The sequence below is a fragment of the Lemur catta genome, chromosome 12, assembly GCF_020740605.2.
Source record: "Lemur catta isolate mLemCat1 chromosome 12, mLemCat1.pri, whole genome shotgun sequence".
NCBI classification, from domain to species: Eukaryota; Metazoa; Chordata; class Mammalia; order Primates; family Lemuridae; genus Lemur; species Lemur catta.
The window spans coordinates 48,920,803-48,940,250 of NC_059139.1; positions in this window are offsets into that span (position 1 = coordinate 48,920,803).

Here is a 19,448-nt window from a genome sequence, read left to right on the forward strand (position 1 = left end):
GTGTCGGAGTCCACCAGAGGAGATATTTTAAAAGTACAGCCCGACAGAGGTTTTGTGGATAATGACACCTAAATCAATTCAGGAGAAGCCCTGGAGAGCTAGAGTGAGTCCTACAAAGTTAAGATCTTCTTGGCCTGAAGCCAGTTCAGAGGGGGTCTGCACACTTACAGAAACTGCAAAAAGGCAAAGAAAGTCTGTTGTACGCTTAAAGGGGCCCCTTTGGATCTCCTGAATGATTGTTTGCAACCTGTGATGAAGAAATTGTCATAGATTTAGTCCTATTAATGCATTTTCCGCTTAAGATGTTAATTTAAGGTAGAGACATTCATTCCTTTTGTGTGTGTGTGTGTGTGTGTGTGTGTGTGTGTAAACCTGTGGTTTCTGCATTTATTCTTTTTTAATTTAATTTAATTTTTAAATGTTTTATTCTTATTTCAGCATCAATACATTGTGGGGATACAAAAGTTTAGGTTATGTATATTGCCCTTGTCCCCCCACCCCCCCCAGTAAAAGCTTCAAACATGTGCATTCCCTAGTACATTTATTCTAAGTATAGCCACAAGAGTCCCCAAACCTACAAAATTCAATTGATGTTGACTTATGTTTTTGCACATAGACATATTTTTGACATGTTGACATAATTTTGCACTTATGTTTTTGCACACATAGATGTATCTAGACATATAACTTATATTTTTGCACATATGTACCATTTGTGATTTTGGAGTGGGCTCAAGAGGCTATTCTGAAATCCAAGAGAGTTTTAGACCATCTGGATTTGAAACCTACAGACTGACTAGTAGCAAGTAAAAAGATAAGACAGTAGAAATAATCAAATTTCCAGTTTACAGGGTAATTTTGCTTCTTGCAGAGACAATGGCATTTCACGAAGGGGACTAGAAAGCCCTCCAAACAAACACTGATACCTTAAACTCAGACAAAGTGATTCATTTTCTTTATGGCTAAGCGCTCTGAGCTCTTCCTTGGCAATTCAATTAACTCCTGAGAGAACAAAGAACATGGCTTACATTGGACCTATTTCTCTGGGCAGAGAAGGATAGACACAGGAACTAACACTTGATGAATCCTATGTTGCACCTAGCAGAGATAAAGCTTCTGGCATGTTATCTCAGTTAATGCTTTCAACAGCTCAAGTGGGTAAAGATAATTACCACTTCACAGATTATCCCAAACACAGGGAGGTAAATAAATTGCCCTAAATTGCACAGCTAGAAAATGGAGGTGTATTAATCAGTTTGGGCTGCTGTAACAAAATACCATAGATTGGGTGGCTTAAACAGCAGACGTTTATTTTTCACAGTTCTGGAAGCTACAAAGTCTAAGATCCAGGTGTCCACCCATTCGGTTCCTTGTGAGGGCTCTCTTCCTGTCTTGTACATGGGTAGGCAGGGAGAGAGAAAGAAATCTGGTCTCTCTTCTTCTTATAAGGGCACTAATCTCATCCCAGGGACCCCACCCTCATGATCTTAATACCATCACATTGAGGGTTAAGGTTCCAACATAGGATTTTGCGGGGCAGGAAACACAAACTTTCCATCCATAATGGGAGCTGTCCTCACTCTCAGTGCCCTAGTGTGGTTGAGCTTTGGCAGGCAGGGAGAAGTGCTATGGAAAGGACTAGATGGGTAGGGAACCTGAGAACATCAGGTTGCATCAGGAGGCTGCTGATTGTGGGAGTCTAATATCCAGAGGCAAGGTGCAATCTTGAGAAGATGAAATCACTGATAGGGATGAACAAAAGTTTTGATTTTTTTTCTTTCCACTTCTTTTTTTTCTTTTTTTGCACCACAAGTCATAGTGTGTAAAATCTGATGCCAGTATGTACTCAAAGTTACATTCTCACACACACATATATAAAGAGAGTTACGGAGGAACAGAATAGGATTAGTGACTATAAGGGTAGTTATCTCTGGATGGTAAAATTATCAGTTTTTTTAAATCTTTTTTTGCCATTCATCTGTAGTGTTTGATTTTTTCCAAAATAGACTGTTTATTAGTATTATTATCATTATTATTATTTTAGAGACAGTCTCGCTCTGCCACCCAGGCTGGAGTGCTGTAGCACGATTATAGCTCACTGTAACCTTGAACTCCTGGCTCAAGCAATCCTCTTACCTCAGCCTCCTAAGTAGCTAGGACTACAGGCATGTGCCACTACACCTGGCTAATTTTTTTATTTTTGTAGAGGTGTGGTCTTAGTATATTGCCCAGGCTGGTCTCAAATTCCTGGGCTCAAATGATCTTCCTGCCTCAGCCTGCCAAAGTGCTGGGATTACAGGTGTGAGCCATCACATCTGGCCTGTTTATTATTTATGGATGTAATTTATACTAAAAACTTCCCAAATGTATCTTTTCACAAGATGTCCGTTGTTCTCAAAGGTCACTTGTGTTGTGTCCCCATCTTTCACAATAATAGTTTGTAAATTCAAGCATTTAATCTTAGCCCATGTTTTTCTCCCCACCAAAATGACATGAGATTTGCTGCTGTTGTTCATCTGGTTCTTGTGCAGGACTGACTAGTTGTTTTGATACCCTATAGGCACAACCTAAGTCATATAATTTGGTTAAGTAGGAAAATAAGCATTTTGCTGAGCTTACTCCAGGCTTTCAACAACAGGAGATTTTTATGCCCTTATAGTGACAAGAGAGAAGTGAAGACCATTTTTGAAACTCCAGTTAGAAAATTGAAGCCCACTGAGCTGCCCACTCATCCTCATCCCACAGATGAATGACTCCATCATTACGCTTTTCAAAGAAAATTCATTTATTTATTCATCGACATTTAAAAAATAAAAACTAAATGAAGCTAGACATTTTTTTCCTGGTTTAGGAAGAAAGATTAAAAAAAAAAAAAAAAGACCAGGATAAGAAAAGCCTTTGATGACTCTTTGTAATATTTAAAACCTAAACAAAGCAGCTTAGTACCAGTGGGAGCTGAAACTAATTAGAAATCAAAATTATATTCGCCTCATCAATGCTAAAATAAATCCAAGGGAAAACAAAAAGGTACTTTTGTAATTAAATTTAATTCAGTGTAATAATCTTAATTCTTGCTATTTGCAACTGCGGGAGTTATTTTTAAAAGAATGTTTAAGGATGTATTTTTCAATGCGTCAACAGTCTGCTGAGTCTTGTGTAAAATTGAGATGATTCAAAGGAGAGGGGAAGAGGAGGGTACATCCTGTGGGGGAAGGGACGCAGAGCTTCAGAGAAGCCAGGAGGCACCCGATGGCAGGCTGGGTCCCCAGGGCAAGGCTCCCCCTCCATTCTCTACTGTGTTGCTGAGTGGAGTTCTCCCCTCCCTCAAGGGACAGTATGGAAAGGAGGAGTCTGTTCCAGTGGTGTTTCCTCTGTCCGGAGCATGGAGTAGGGGAGAGTCCCGTGGAGTGAGTCAGCCTCTTCTGGAAGTAGCCCTAGAATTGCAGCAGGTGAGAAGATCACCTCTAGACAGTGTGAATGCACCATAGAGCACTCAGAAGTCCCTGATCTGGTTGAGTCTCAGCCTCATCTGGTGGTACATACCCACTCACCTTCTCAGAACAGCCCGTGAAACATTGCTGCGTGCAGGAAGGAGCTGTCACTGGTTACTCAGGTGGTAGCTACCATCCACGGAACAGTCGCTACATGCAAGGCTCTGTGTTAAGCAAGCACTTTTCATGTATTACCTTAATATTCACAACCTTCTCAGGGGAGCAGAATTTATTATTCCTATTTTTAAAACTACAACTTGAAAATATTATTCTCATTCCTTCATGGCCACACCTTTCTTTTTATTGTGGTAAAGTATACGTAACAAAATTTACCGTGTTTCAGCATACAATTCAGTGGTATTAAGTACAGTCACAATGCTGTGCAACCACCACCATCCGTTTCCAGAACTTTTTCATCATCCCAAATAAAAACTGTACCTGTTAAACAAAAACTCCCCATTTTTTCCTCCCTCAAGCCCTGGTAGCTGCTAGTCTACTTTCTGTCTCTATGAATTATTTCTGGCCTATTTCACTTAGCATAGTGTTTTCAAGGTTCATCCATATTGTAGTATCCCATAGTGTGGACTAGGAAACTGAGACTTACATTAAATAACTGCCCGGGGCCACAGAGAGAATATTGATAAGTAGCAGAGGAAGAATTCAAATCCAGAGAATTCCCACTCCAAGGTCCATGTTCCTAATCGTGCTCTACCAAGTATTTCTCCCAATGCAGACCACAGACCACCACATCAGAATCACCTCGAGTGCTTGAAAAATCTAGATTCCTGGGCCCCACCCCAATCCTACTAAATGATAATCTTTGTATTTTTAACAAGCTCCCCAGTTGATTCTTATGCAAAACTGAAGTTTGAGAATTACTTCATTATTCTCTATTGAAAATGCAACTAAGAAAAGATAGTGGCAAATGAAAACAAAGGCATCATCACAAACTCAAAAGTAGGTGATCTCACTGAAAGGGAGAGATGAGTAGACAAGTGCTATGGTTTGAATGATGGTGTCCAAAATTCATGTTGGAACTTTATCTCCAATGCAACAATATTAAGAGGTATGGCCTTTAGGAGGTGATTAAGTCATAGGGTCCCCACCCCCATAAATGGGTTTAGCGTCCTTATGGAAGGGTTCAAGGTTGAAGAGAGTGCCCTCTTGCTCTTCTGTCCCTTCCACCACGGTTCCTCCTTCCAAAGGACACAGCAAGGAGGCGCCATCTTGGAAGCAGAGAGTAGCCCTCACCAGACACCGAATCTTCTTGTGCCTTCATCTTGGACTTCCCAGCCTCAGAACAGTGTGAAATAAGTTTCTATTGTTTATAAATTACCCAGTGTGTGGTATTTTGTTATAGCAACATATTGATCTAGAACAATAAAAGTTATCCAAGCTCACATTTTCTGTTGGGGTCTCCAGGAATGATTTCCAGTGTGTCCACCCTGTATGTCCTTTGTGGCCTCATGACTTATCCTTTTATGAAGTGAAAAGATAAATCTCTTGTAGTTATGCCATATTTTTCATTCCCATTTTTATAGTTCATGTCAATATATATTACGTATGAAAAACAAACCAGCTTACTGTCCAGTGCTGCCAACATGTAGCATCCTGATGTGTGGCATAAGAAAAGAAAGACACAAATGGTGAGCTGAGGTGCTGGCAGACCAATGCACGATGCAGCCAAAAGACATGCCGTATTTAGTGCAGGACTGAAAACTACCCTTCAGGAAGACTTTCACCTTGAAATCTGGTGATGTGTGGAACAGATGTTTCAATTTACCTAAAATAATTTGCATAATCAATTTAACATGTGGTTTATCAAACCTGCCAAAGAGCAGGTGACAATATGGAATTAATATGATTACTAATTTGACACATAATTGAGATTAATTTGACCTTTCTTGATCTCAGAATACCCAGAGGCCTTAACAGATAGGAATAGTGTGCTATAAAATGCAATCTAAAGTCCACCATTTTAGCCTCATAAATAAAGTAACTACTTTCCTCAGTCTGGCCTCACACTTCTATGCCTTTCCTTTTGAACTCTCCTCTAAATTGAAAAGAAGGCAATGAGTGAATATTGGGGAAACGTATCTGGTTCAGAGTGTTCATAATTTTATTAAAGTAATTGATTTATCTCGCCTCTAATACTATATATGGTACTGCCTTCTCCCTGGTCTGTTGATTTATCTTTGATCCTAGACTCAAAGAGATACCACCTTTGAGAATCCATTGGCTTCTGTCTTTAGCTTTAAGTCTAGAGATTCAAAATAAGAGATTTTAAATTATGCATCAGTTTGATTATTATAGTAAATTACTGTATTAGAAACAATAGAAAGGTTCATCAATAGGGGACTGGTTAAATAAAATCTCATGCCAATAAAATGCCATGCAACCATTTAAATGATGTGGAAAAAGTGTATTTAATGACATAAAAGCACGTTTGTGATATGTAACATAAAGAAATCATGGTGGCCAGGTGCGGTGGCTCACGCCTGTAATCCTAGCACTCTGGGAGGCTGAGGCAGGAGGATTGCTCGAGGTCAGGAGTTTGAGACCAGCCTGAGCAGGAGCGAGGCCCCATCTCTACTAAAAATAGAAAGAAATTATATGGACAGCTAAAAATATATATAGAAAAAATTAGCCGGGCATGGTGGTGCATGCCTGTAGTCCCAGCTACTCGGGAGGGAGGCTGAGGCAGGAGGATTGCTTGAGCCCAGGAGTTTGAGGTTGCTGTGAGCTAGGCTGATGCCACGGCACTCTAGCCTGGGCAACAGAAGTGAGACTCTCTCTCAAAAAGAAAACCAAAGAAGTGAAGAAGAAATCATATTGCAAAATAGCATGTGTACTCTAATCTCATTTTTATAAGAAAAATTATGTATATGTCTGGAAGGATAAATACCAAAATGTGCAAAGTGGGAGGATTGCTTAATTAAGTCCAGGAGTTCAAGACCAACCTAAGCAAGAAGAACAAGACCCTGTCTCTGCAGAAAATAGAAAAATCAGCCAGGCATGGTGGCATGCCCGTAGTCCCAGCTACTTGGGAGGCTGAGGCTGTAGAATCACTTGAGCCCAGGAGTTTGAGGTTGCTGTGAGGTATGATGAGGCCATTGCATTCTAGCCCAGGTGACAGAGAGAGACCTTGTCTCTAAATAAATAAACAAATAAATAACCCAAAAACTTAATCATGGTTATATCTGCATGGTAGGATTAAGGTTGATTTATGGTTTTTCTTTTTATTTATCTATATTTTAAAAGGTTTTTTTTTTAAGATGAACATGGAATTTTTTTATATGATAGAGAAAAAATCTAATTTTTTTTATATTTGTGAAGTGAGGATAGCAGATGGAACTCACCATCCAATTTCACTGTCTCCCAAAACTTCATTAAAGTTCCTATAAAAGGGTTTCTTGCAGACGCGCACACACACACACACACACAGATGAGGACAACCGTGAAGGAGACAACAACAAGAACATTTTGGACACTGGAAAACAGAGGTGAGCATGGAAACTGGTTTGGTAGGCTAGCAAAGCCCACCCTCAAGGCAGCGGTGGGGAAAGCCATGAACCAAGTTGCTTTAAGCCGCAAAATTTTCCCTGGGGAGGGAGGCGGGAGGGAGGCTGGAGGAGGAAGGAGGAGAGGGCACCACATAAGGAGCACTGATGAGTGTTGTCTGAGAAGTGCTAGGTCTGAGGAGACAGTCTCTCCTGTTTGTCATTCCCCAGCCCTTAAGCCTGTCCTCCCTCACCCCGCAGAAGTATGGAGGCTTATTCTCTGGAAAGGGTCTCTGTACTATGACACCAGACACAGTTGAAAGTCTGAGCGCCGAACCCAAAACCGAAGGAATAAGTGATCTTGTGCACACCAAATCCTGACTGCAGAACCCTCCCAGATGTTTCCACCGGCTTCTAGAACACCAGCAGCCAGATTCTTACCCTTCCAGGTAAGAGACTGGAAAAGGCTTCTTCATAAAGGTGAAATTTGTGCTTGCTCAAGATTTCAAAATTAAACAATATATCACTTAGGGACACATATATAGGTGGCATAACCAAAGGAAAAGTAGAGGAATGAGTACCCTTGCTCTCTGTGATGGGGAGGAAGGAGCCGCAACTGGGCTAGTACCCTAGTAATGTTCGATTTCTTCTAAGAAATAGAGTGATAGGAATATGGATGGTAACACATTTTATTCTTATTTAAACTGTAGATGCACATTTCATACACTCTTCCTTATGTAGTACGTATTTTGCAATTCAAAAAAAGTTGGCGATATCCCAAGAAGTAGCACTAAGAGGAAGACCAGGAACAGGATGAGGACCAAGACCTCTTCCCTCCCTGTGTGCTTTCTCTCCTTTTCTTCTTCTCATTCCTGTTCTGTTTCTTCTGTTCTCTCATTCCCTCTTTCTTTTCTTATTTCCTCTTACTCTACATCTCTCAGTCACCCCTCACTAGTGTTCCTCAGGGAACAAGAGTTTGTTAACATTTCTCTTGAAAGTTTTAAAAGTGTCACACGTTGTTGCTCATGATTTTTATTCCCCAATATTTTAAAACTGAGCCATACTTTGTGCATGTTAAAATACACAAAGCTGTACAATTTGACGAGTTTTGCAAAATGAATGCACCATGTAACCATTATACCACCCCAATAAAGAAATAGAACATTTCCATCCCCCCAAGAAGTTTCCTTGTGTCCCGTCGATCCCCCACCTCTAGAGGCAAACACTGTTCTGATTCCTGTCAACATGTATCGGTTTTTTCTGTTCTGATACTTCATCACCTTGGAATCACGTGGCATGCACTCCTTTTATGTCTGATTTTCTTTTCTTTTCTTTTCTTTTTTCCAGAACATAACAATTTTTATATTCATCCATGTTGATCCATGGACCAGTTCTTTTTTATTTCTTGTTGAGTAGTTTTGCATTATATGAATACAGTACAATTTGTTTACCTTTATATTTTTCTTAATGTTGTTATCAGTCTTTTTAATTTTATCCCTTCAATGGATATAAAGTGGTATCTCATGGTTTTAATTTGTACTTCCTGATGACTGATAATGTTGGATACCTTTATGTGTACTTATTGGCAATTGATATATTTTCCTCTATTAGGTGCCTATTCATTTGTCCATTTTAAAAATAGAATTGTTTTCTTTATATTATTGATTTGTCAGATATATTAATTAATAATATTTTCCATTTCTTGTCTTTTAATTTTCTTAATGGTGTTGTAAGGGCTGAAAGGTGTGATCCCTTTCCTCACCCATCATAAAGGTCATGGCCGACACCCCTATAACAAAAGACAGGTTAACAAGAGAAAGCATAACAAATGTATTTAATCCTGGTTTTACATAACATGGGAGCCTTCAGAATGAAGATCCAAAGACCCGGGGAAAACGATCTATTTTTATGCTTACATTTGATGAAGAATGGACAGCCATGCAGAACTGGGATTGGACAAAATGGGAACAGAAAATCCAGAAAAGCCTCTCTGTTCAGACTCTTGTTGGCCCCGCTGTGCAGCATTCCTTCCTCCTGGGTATAGGGCAGGACCCTTCCTGGAATGGCAGTCCTTTGACCTGCTATCAAATAAGTGGGTCAAAGAATTTCTTTATAGTCAATTCTTACACAGAAAGGCAGGGGAGATTAGAGTAAGATTTTTAGGTTTTATGGCTGGCTTTGGGGAAAAGGAGTTCTGGTTTTTATAACCTGCCTGGGGAAGAGGAATTCTAGTTTCTATGGCTTGCCTCGGGGGACAATGGGGGGGTGAGAGACAGGAGGGCAGGAGAAAGTCAGACAGAAACTGTGTTTCTGAGGCTGCTTCTGAGGCCTTCATTTTGGGGTATCATTTTCTGAGCCCCAACAGTGTTTTTTTTGTGTGTGTGTGTTTTAGTTTTTTTTTTTAGTTTTTTTCTTCCTTTGGAGACAGGGTCTTGCTCTGTTGCCCAGGCTGGAGTGCAGCAGCATGATCAGAGCTCACTGCAGCCTTGAACTCCTGGGCTCAGTGATCCTCCTACCTAAGTCTCCTAAGTAGCTGAGACTACAAGTACGCCACCATGCCCAGCTAATTTGTCTTATTTTTGTAGAGACAAGGTCTCACTATGTTGCCCAGGCTGATGACGAACTTCTGGCCTCAAGTGATCCTCTCACCTAGGCCTCCCAAAATGCTGGGATTACAGGTATGAACCACTGAACTCAGCCCCAACAATGTCTTGGTGAACACAAATGTTTAATTTTAATGAAATTTAAATTATCCCCAGTTTCTTTATGGTTAGTACTTTCTATAAACTAAGAAATCTTTGCCTACCCCATGGTTGCAAAGATACTCTGTTTTTTTCTACATGCTTTATAGTTTTAGCTTTCATATCTATGTCTGTGACCCATATCAAATTAAGTTTTTATATATGGTATGAGGTAGGGACTAGGTTTTTTTTCATACAGATATCCAGTTGTTCCATCATTCCATGTTTTTAAGCTAATAAAATGTGCCTCTAGCCCCTTCTTTGCTCATCAAGCAAAAAGTATTCTAAACTTAAACCTGAAATCTTGGAATATGCATCCCTGTCTTCCACATCCCACTCCCTCCCTAAAACATGGCCAGTAACTTTAAGGGCAACCTATTATGACTCCCCCCCCCCACCCCGCCCCAGACAATTACAAATGATTTACTTGTTTAGAATTATATATTTCAGACTTAGAAAGAAAAAAAAAGATTTTGTAAGGAAAAAAAAATTAGCACCATTTTTTGACTCTGCCTTTCTAATGCTGAAGATGTAAATAAAATCAACTGTTAAATTTGGTCCTGCATATATTTATGTATTATGTAAAGGATGAAATAATATGAAATAAAATTGGGGTTTAACTCATTTTTTCAGTGTTTTTAAAATGAGTACATATCTCTTTTTTAAAAAAATCAAGTTTACCTAAAACCGAAGGAATAAGAGTTCCCAAAAGAAGAAAAAGAGAAGTGTCAAAAAATGCAGCAAAATCAAGGAAGAAAGAAAGTGATCAGTAGATGTAAAAATTAGGAGTAGCCTAAGTAAGAGAAGTTTCTGCAGCATGGTACAAGTAGAAGCCAGAGTAAAGGAGGCTGAGGAAAAGATAGGGTATAACTGCATATGAATAGAATTAAGAGAGAATTCTTTTATGAGATGGAAAGGAAGGTCTGAGAAATTTTGGAGATAAAACTTATTTGCGTCTTGCCTGGAAGGTATCAAATGCATTCTGATGTTGAAAAGTCCATATATGGATGCTAACTTTTAAAAATTGACTTTTTAAAAAAAATTAATAGACTATTATTTTAGAATAGTTTTAGATTTACGGAAAAAAAATGAGAGATAGTACAGAGCTCTCATGCACCTGCCCCCACCCACCGCAGTTTCCCCTGTTATTAACATTAGTATGATACATTTGTTACAGTTCATGAACCAATACTGACATGTTATTGTTAACTAAAGTCCACAATTCAGATTTCTTTAGTGGTTACCTAATGTTCTTTTTCTGTTCCAGGATCCCATTTAAGATACCACATTACGTTTACTTGTTGTGTCTCCTTAGGTTCGTTCCTCTTGGCTGTGACAAGTTGCTCAGACTTCCCTTGTTTTTGATGACCTTGAAAATTTTGAGAAGTATTGCTCAGGTATACTGTAGGATGCTCCTTTATTAGAATTGATCTGATGTTTTACACATGATTAGCTTGGGTTATGGGTTTATAAGAGGAAGAGCTCAGAGGTAAAGTGCCATTTTCATCACATCATATCAAGGGTACATAGTACCAATGTGACTTACAACTGTGATGTTGCCCTTGATCCAGCTGAGACAGTGTTTGTCAGGCTTCTCCACTGTGAGGCTACTCCCTGCCCACTCCACACCTCCCTTGCCCTTCCCATACTCTACTCTTTGGAAGGAAGTCACTATGCGCAGCCCACACATTTATGAATTTATTCAATCATGTATTTATATTGGCATGAACTCGTGGAAATTTATTTATACACTGGGTTGCAATCCAGTACGACTTTAATGGTTTTGTTGCTCAAATTTTTCCAATTTTGGCCATTGAAAGCTCTTTCAGTTGGTTCTGGAAGTTTACTTTTTAATCCTAAAGTTATTTAGTGTCCTGGTCAGTTTTATACCATGAGATTTTAAAACATAAATGGGACCTACAATATAGCTATTCTATTGGCAAGAAAACTGATTTCTTCAATATTAAATGGTCTTCCTCCCCTGAACAACTTAGAGGAACTTTGTTCTGTTTGCACAATAGTAATGATTAGAAATGTAAAAGTGTGAGCATTGAAAAGGGAGCAGTGCTTATTGATCTTTCCCGCATAATTCCAATACCAGCTGGCGAGGGCTTGCTGGTTTCAGGGCTGCGGCATTGGGGTGTTAGTGTCTGCCCTCCAGCCACTTCCTATGTCCCCATAAGCTGAGCTTGGCACCAGCCAGCTCATTTTTACAGATGTCGACTCAGTCTGGAAGTGGCTTTCTGGGCACAAGGCCGTGCCTCACAGATGGTGATTCAGCTCAAGGGCTTCCCAGACAAAGGCTGTCACACAGCTGGAGTGCCTGGGGACTCCCCAAGCCAAAGCCCCAGAGAATGTAGGAGATTAGAAATGGAAAGGGCCTGTATTAGTTATCTACTCCTGAATAACACATCCCTCCCTCCAAAACTCAATGGCTTAAAACAACAGTTGTTTATTCTCTCTCACGGTTCCTGTGGATCAGGTATGGGAAGAAGTAACTGGGGTGGTCCTGGCCTGGGGTCTTTCACAATGTTGCAATCAGGTGGTGGCTAGAACGGGGTCCCCTTGAGGGCTTCTTTACTCACATATCTGGTACCTGGACTCAAATGACCCAAAGATCCGGGGACTGAAACAGCTGGGGCTCCCGGGCATCTCCCTGTATCTCTGTGTGGTCTCCCCACATGGCCTCTCCTGCATGATGGCTTTATGGCAGCTGAACTCTGTACATAGTGGCTGAGGACACCAATGGCACCTGTCCCAAGAGAGAGAGAGAGAGAACTCCAAGATAAAAGTATATTACTTTTTATTAACTTAGCCTCAGAAGTCACACGGTGTCACTTCGCCAATTCATTAGAAACACATCACTAAGATCAGTTCATATTCTGGAGAAAGAGAATTAGACTCCACCTTTTTGTGAGAAGTGTCAAGGAACTTGCAGACAATTTTTAAAACTATTGCAAGATCCTAGAGTCCCGACAGCCCCCAGGGCTAGATGTCTTCCTCTGGCCCCACCTGTTCCTGTCCGTGTCCTCCTCCCCTTGTTCTGCACCCAGGAGGCTGAGTGACAGCTCCTCTCTGCTGTGGGTCCTGGGACGCCGCATCCTCTGTTGTGGTTTCCCTGCCCACTGCCCACACCTTTGTAAACAATCCTTTTATAAAACTCTCTTGAAATTAGCCACTTTGAGATGCCATCTGTTTCCGGCAGTGATCCTGACAGTTACTCCCACCTCCATCATCTTAGAGCCAAGCTCCTATCAGGGTCCAGGGCTTGGGACACCTAATCCAGGCCTTTTGTTTCCACTCTGTTAGCTAACATATACAGAAACCAGAATGAAACCCCTAAAATTCTGATTACTCCCATGGAGTTTTTTGTTTGTTCATTTAGGCCTCCCTCAGTCGCCCAGGCTGGATTGCAGTGGTGCGATCACAGTTCCCTGCAGCCTGGAACTCCTGGGCTCTAGCGATCCTCTCGCCTCAGCCTCCTGAGTAGCTGGGACTACAGGAGTGCACCAGCATGCCTGGTTAATTTTTTAATCATTTTTTATAGTGACAGAATCTCACTATGTTGCCCAGGCTGGTCTCGAACTCTTGGCCTCAAGCGATCCTTCCACCTCATGATTACTCCCATGAAATTTTGCCTATATGCTACCTCCACAGTGCTGTGCTGAGCCATAGTGGGGCCTGAGGCAAAAGGAAAAAGTCACTGATACAGGTGGTATACTTACTGAAAACTGTGATATTCTGTTCATCATAGATTTTTACATTAATTTTCATATAACAGATTGCATTACAGTATCATTTGTCATGACTGAGTTTTTCAGCACCTGCCTAACTTTTGTGTCCCAGGTGAGCACCCCACTTGCCTCACCCTGAACGGGGCCTGTCCCTCCAGCCTCCTCCCCACCTGTGTCACTACTGCACTGGGAGCTGGCTGTGGTCTTTCAGTGGTGACCCCAAGGAATTGTTTCAGCATCTCTTCGCTTCCCTTTCCTGAAGTTTTACCACTCGACTCTCATTGCCTGGCTGGTGCCATATCTTCAGATGTTGTCAGTGACATTTTAGTGGTGACTATTCTCTAATTTGTAACTAGGTGGAAGTAGAAGCTCCTTTATTCAATGTGTTTTTAAGTGGCACCCAGAAGTGCCAGGTGTATGTGTGCTGGGTGCTGGGGAGGGAGCGGGGAACTCAGATGCAGGGGGGACCTTTGAGGAGTTTACATACAGGATGGAAAACAGACATGTTAAAAGTTAGAATAAAATATGATAAAGGCTATTCAAGCCACATATAAAATACTCTGAGTATACAACTAAATCTGCTGCTCAGAGTTTGCTCAAAGAAGGCAGGAGGGAGGAAGGGCTGGCAGAGGGGGGAAGTAGACTGGTGGCTGGCAGGGGTCCCGCAGAGGTGAGATAAGGAGGCACCGGAGATAACTAAACACTGCCTAGCTTGCAGTTTTCTCTCTTGCTGTCCTTATTTAGAACCTCTCGTGTCACTGCACATAGCTGGAAGACTTTTCTCCTTTGGCTCTATTCTAAGGCATTAAGGAATGAGACTCTTTATACTGCATTTCTCTGCCGTCAGGGAAGAGGCTGTTACGTGCCGATGCGCGTCACCACTACTTAATGACATAGGACGGTTCTGGACCTGGCGGTACTTTTCCCTTTGATGCAGGCAGTGAGGGATATTAAATGGCATTTCATTATGATCTACTGGCTAGATGTTAGTCATGGCATATTTTAGAGTAAGCCTGAAGGGAGATGAGATAACAATGTCACTCCAAAGTCAAGGAAGCAGTTGCGCAAACATGAACAATCCCCAATCTCCTTTGCAGTTATTGATCTGCAGGTGTCTTGCTTTGAGCTGCGCCATCTCGCTTTTTGCTGCTAGTCTAGTCATTTGGTTAATTTACAGGGCAGCTGTCTTTGAAGAAGGATTGACTACCTGGCTGGATATAGAAAGATCTTTTTAGTTTGGACTTTGTTTCTGACTCAGTGATAACCTCTCATTCTTTCCTCCCATCATTACTCTTTGGAAACCTTCTTGCCAAATCACTACTTTCTTATTCCCAGTGTTCCCAGGCCGTAACAGGTGATGTCATTCAACAGTCCTTGATATGGGGTCAGAATACTTTGGGCAGTTCCTAATGATCTTATCTTCTGTTGTTTCTGCTTTGTGACTTCAACTTCCCTCTTTCCTCAACCGTCTCAATTTCACTACAGTCTTCATTTCAGCTTTTCTCTCTGACACAGCTACACTACTGGCCATTATGGTGCATAATCTTTAATGGATCCATTCTCAGCTAATCTTTTGAAATGCAGTTGTGTAATTATAGTTCTTTTTCTAACTATGGCTTTTAAAGTCTGGTGTTTTTTTTTTTTTTTTTTGAGACAGAGTCTCGCTGTGTTGCCCGGGCTAGAGTGAGTGCCGTGGCGTCAGCCTAGCTCACAGCAACCCCAAACTCCTGGGCTCAAGCGATCCTCCTGCCTCAGCCTCCCGAGTAGCTGGGACTACAGGCATGCGCCACCATGCCTGGGTAATTTTTTCTATATATATATTTTAGTTGGCCAGATAATTTCTTTCTATTTTTAGTAGAGACGGGGGGTCTCGCTCTTGCTGAGGCTGGTCTTGAACTCCTGACCTCGAGCAATCCACCTGCCTTGGCCTCCCAGAGTGCTGGCATTACAGGCGTGAGCCACCGTGCCTGGCCTAAAGTCTGTTAATGTGCTAACATGAAGCTGTTCATTCTAATTTAATAATAATATGAAAAACATATCCTATGCATGCACCCATATAACACTATTATCATTACAAGTAAAACTCTAGTGATAAGGACATATAATATGATTGGTATAATTTAATAATAGCTATCATTTAAATCTATCCTCTATGTATTATATATGTTATAATATTTAATCCCTACAATAATTCCCAGTATATATTACTATTTGACAGGTGAGAAAATTTATGATCAAAGACATCATTGGATCCAGGTAGGGTTTTGTTTTGTTTTGTTTTTTTGTAGATACCATTTTGTGAATCCATCATTTCTTCCTATGAAAACTGCTTCTCCCTTTGCTATCCACATTCTGTCATTGGAACAGTTGTGTTATGACAGGATCCTACCCCTGGCCTCTAAGCCTCCTCCCACAGTTTTGTGGACTGGGGATTATCAGAACATTAGTTCATGGTATTTTTATTTGTTTAATGGTAACACATAAAGCTTAAGAATTGTTGGTGTCCTGTTTACCACTACAGGGACTGCAGACATGGAGGAAGCCAGCTTGTAGACAGAGAGACTGAAGAGTAGCATTCAAGTCCCTGCCTTTAGTCCCCCCCCCCATGCATTCTGGAAGATGCCCTGTGTCTTGATAATAAATTCCCCTTTTGGCTTAAGTTCAAATTTGGTTTCAGTCACTTGCAACCCCCAAAAGTCCTGCATTCTACTGACTGCTGATGGTCATTTAGATTGAAAATAGCTGGCACATGAGGGTTTCATTCAAAGGCTGATTTATACTAATTCCCCAAAGGGTATTTGCTGAATTTCTTCCTTCCTGATCTCTGACACATCTGAAAAATAAATCTTATCTATTGAAACAGTTGTACCAAAAAATAATCAAATCCATTTTTACAAAAATAGAAAAACAACCCTAAAATTTATATGAAACCACAAAGGACCTCAACTAGCCAAAAAAATCTTGAGAAAGAAACAAAGCAGAAGGCACCACACTTCCTAATTTCAAAACGTATTACAAAGCTACGGTAATTAAAACAACATGGTAGTGGCATAAAGACAGACATCTAGACCAATTGAGCAGAATAGAGAGCCCAGAAGTAAATCCATACTTACATGGTCAACTCATCTTCAACAAGGGTGCCAAGAATACATAATGGGGAAAGAATAGTCTCTTCCACAAATGGTGTTGGGAAAACTGGATATCCCCATGCAAAAGAATGAAATTGAACCCTTATCTTATATTGTATACAAAAAATAACTCAAAGGTTTAAAGACTCAATGTAAGCCCTGAAACTATAAAACTCCCAGAAGAAAACATAGGAAAGAGCTTCATGACATTGGTTTTGGTAATTACTTCATGGATATGACACCAGAAGCACAGGCAACAAAACTAAAAATAGACAGTGGGACTACAAACTACAAAGCTTCTGCATAGCAAAGGAAACAATCAACAAAGTGAAAAGGTAACCTAAGGAATGGGGGAAAATATTTACAAACCATATATCTGATAAGGGGTTAATTTCTATTAAAATATATAAGGAACTCCTACAACTCAATAGCAAAAAAACTAATAATACAATTAAAAATTGGGCTAAGGACTTAGAAATTTCTCCAGAGAAGACATACAAATGGTTAACAGATATATGGAAAGATGCTTAACATCACTAATTATCAAGAAAATGCAAATTAAATCCACAATGAAATATCACCTCACACCTGTTAGGATGGCTACTACCAAAAAGATGAAAGATGACAACTCTTGGCAAGGATGTGGAGAAAAGGGAACCCTGGTACACTGTTGGTAGGAAAATAAATTTGCACAGTCATTATGGAAAATAGTGTGGAGTTTCCTCAAAAAATTAAAAATAGAATTACCATATGACACAGCAATCCCACTTTTGGGTATTTATCCAAAAGAGTTGAAATCAGTGTCTCAAAGAGATGTCTGCAACCCCATGTTCATTGCACCCCCATTTTCATTGCAGCACTATTCACAATAGCCAAGATGTGGGAACAACCTACGTGTTGATAAATGGATAAAGAAAATGTGATATATACATACAATGGAATATTACTTAGCCTTAAAAAGGAGGAAATCCTGTCATATACTAAAACATGGATGAACCTTGAGGACATTATGCTAAGTGAAATAAGCCAGTCTCAGAAGGACAAATACTGCACAATTCCATTTATATGAAGTATCTAAAGTAGTCAAACTCATAGAGGCAAAGAGTAGAATGATTGTTGCCAGGGGTTTAGGGGAGAGGGAAATTGGGAGTTGCTAATCAATGGGTATAAAGTTTTACTTATGCAAGATGAATAAGTTCTAGAACAACTAAATATTAAATATTAGCTTTCAAATATTAAGCTAATTATATGAATGACCAAATAAGTTCAAGAAAACAATTTATTCTCAGTCCTCAAACATACACCTACTTATTGCCCAGAGATTTTTCTTCCGTCTAATCCAAATTACTGTTCTCACTCATTTTTAATACTTTCTCTAAGAGAATCACTATCTGGCTTTTCTTTGTCCTCTAATTTTATCGTTTTAGTTTTCCTTCATAGGTTATAGTTTTCATCCTTTAATTATCTTTACTTTTTTTTTCCCTTAGAGACAGGGTCTCCCTCTGTCACCCAGGCTGGAATGCAGTGGTGCAACCATAGCTCACTGCAGCCTCAAACTTCTGGGCTCAAACAATCCTCTTGCCTCAGCCTCCTGAGTACCTGGGACTACAGGCACATGTTACCATGCCTGGCTAATTTTTCTGATGTTTTTGTAGAGACAAGGTATTGCTATGTTGCCCAGGCTGGTCTCAAACTCCTGGCCTCAAACAGTCATCCCGCCTTAGCCTCCCAACGTGCTAGGAGTACAGGTATGAGCCACCACACCTGGCCTAATTATCCTTATTGTTATTATTATTTTTTTAAAAGTAGTTTCTACTGGCTTAGTAGATATTTACTAAGCTGGTGAAAATTACACAGTAATTTCTTCACATAGGCTTTGATGGGAATGAAGTTCATTTTATAGGACAATGTGTGGATTATTATGTATTAATAAAATCAGATGCTGTGTTATGATATTACATAAAATCAGTCATTGTGCTGGCCCTCATTCATCCTAGCTCTTGCTGCGTGTGGTTCCTGAGGAGGAAGCATCATGAAGGATACTGGGAACATCAGTGTTGTCCATGTGTTTATCTGTGTATGGGGCAGAGGTGTGAAGGGGCTAGTTGGGGAAGAATGTCTCCTTGGTGGTGCTAACAAAGCAGCACCAAGCTGGAGTGACACTAGGTGCCAGACCCCCAAGGTGGGAAAGACAGAGGTCTCCAAGGTGAGTGCTGGACTGACTCCTGGGAGCAGGCCAAGGCTAAGGCTAAGCTGACAGGAAAGGAGTGTGGGCCATGGCATGCCAGGTGAGTGTGCCTGAGGCTCCCTCTAGGCATACAGGTAGGTATGGGAGATGGACCCAAAGATGGCCTGGCGTGTTTGAGGCCAAGCAAGGTGGGGTTAAGCTATTTGTTTTTCTCCTTTTTCATTCCCCTCAGGTTTTTTAACATCCTTTCTAAAAATCAGACTCTAAACAATCCCTGGGAGGGGGAGAAGGACATGGTGGCCGGCATTCATGACCTGTGGGTGTTCTCCTCCCTCACACTCTCTGTGGCTCAGAATTGTCTCGAACATAAAAATGTCAAGTTCTGACACCACTAGACTAATTGCTGTTTATGAGTATTTTTAAACTAAAAATATAGCCATTTCATTCTGTCAAAATCCTGTATTATGGTCTCACTATTTGTAAAATTTTTAATAATGATGCTTAGTGCATAGACTGGAAAGGGGTAAGAAAGTCAAAAGTGGAGCATCCGTATATATCCCACAATTTTGAACACAAAGAAGAACAATTTTCTTCTCTCCTAATCAGCAAAGATAAGCTTATACTTATTTCTGGATTTCTAAGTCATTTGTTTAGCCCTGTAAATTT